The sequence below is a fragment of the Elephantulus edwardii genome, unplaced genomic scaffold, assembly GCF_000299155.1.
Source record: "Elephantulus edwardii isolate Elephantulus edwardi_28Jun2011 unplaced genomic scaffold, EleEdw1.0 scaffold00037, whole genome shotgun sequence".
Taxonomy (NCBI): domain Eukaryota; kingdom Metazoa; phylum Chordata; class Mammalia; order Macroscelidea; family Macroscelididae; genus Elephantulus; species Elephantulus edwardii.
The window spans coordinates 19,331,587-19,332,718 of NW_006399787.1; the positions used below are offsets into that span (position 1 = coordinate 19,331,587).

General features: G+C 38.9%; 1 non-coding gene across 1 annotated transcript; it reads right to left on the minus strand.

Moving 5' to 3' along the window:
- Positions 1-535: 535 nt before the first annotated feature.
- On the minus strand, positions 536-608 carry TRNAR-CCU. Its single transcript has one exon. It is a non-coding gene; the product is annotated as a tRNA-Arg (tRNA).
- Positions 609-1,132: the final 524 nt, after the last annotated feature.

Consider the following 1,132-nt stretch of genomic DNA (forward strand, 5'->3'; position numbering starts at 1 on the left):
AAAGAAAAGATATGGATATAATAAAAAAAAGAAATTAAAGACATAAATTAAAAGAACCATATGTAACTTCTAGCAGTAAAATCCAATATCTGAAAATAAATATCAACAATGGAATGAAAAGCAGACTGAACATTGTAGAAGAATGGATGAGGTTAAGGACGTGTCATTGCTGTTAGTGGCCTTCCTGTTGACTACAGCTCACAACCTCTCATGAGAGTATGAACAGCAGACTGGAACTTTGCCCTGTCCTGCACTGTCCTAGCCATCTTTAACAGGCTCAACCCCACTGTTACAGTCAGTGTGTCAATCCGTCTTGTTGAGGGTCTTCCTCTCTTTTTCTGACTCTCCACGTTTCCCAACATGTTGTCTTTTTCCAAGGATGGTCTCTCCTGACAATACAATCAAGGTATACAAGACAAAGTTTCACCATCTTTTCCTCTAAGGACACTTTGGTTGTACTTCCTCCAAGATAGACTTGTTAGGGTTTTTTGTTTTTTGGTTTTTTTGTTTTGTTTTTACAGTCTATAAAATATTCTACCCCAGGTGGGACTCGAACCCACAATCCCTGGCTTAGGAAGCCAGTGCCTTATCCATTAGGCCACTGGGGCCTATTAAAGGATCCAGAAAGTATTAAAAGAAGATGGAAAGAATATACTGAATCACTGTATTGAAAATTGGCAGACACAGAAGAATTTTTTTTTTATTTCAATGACCATTTACAGAGATTTTGGATTTCCATTCATTAATTATTGCACTTTTCCTGCCACCCACCCTACCCCCACCTCCAGATCACTCTTCTCCTTGAAAAGCAAAAGAAAAACTCCCTCATTGGTATTGCAATCCCTCCGCACTACACCCACCCTGAGTATACTCCACTTGCAAACCTCATTCCGAACTCTTATGATAATCATAATGCCCTAAAAGATATTACTTTTAACCTGTTCTCTCCCTCATCAGCTTCAAAGCAGTATACATAATTTATCCAGTTTTTCTCAGTCTTACGTCCACCCTGATGTCACCCTCATTCTACGACACAGAAGAATTTAATGAAATAACATATGAGCAAGAGCCTATGGTGATGAAGGAAGAAGTTCAAGCTGCTTTGAAGGAAATAGCCAAAAATAAGGCCCCA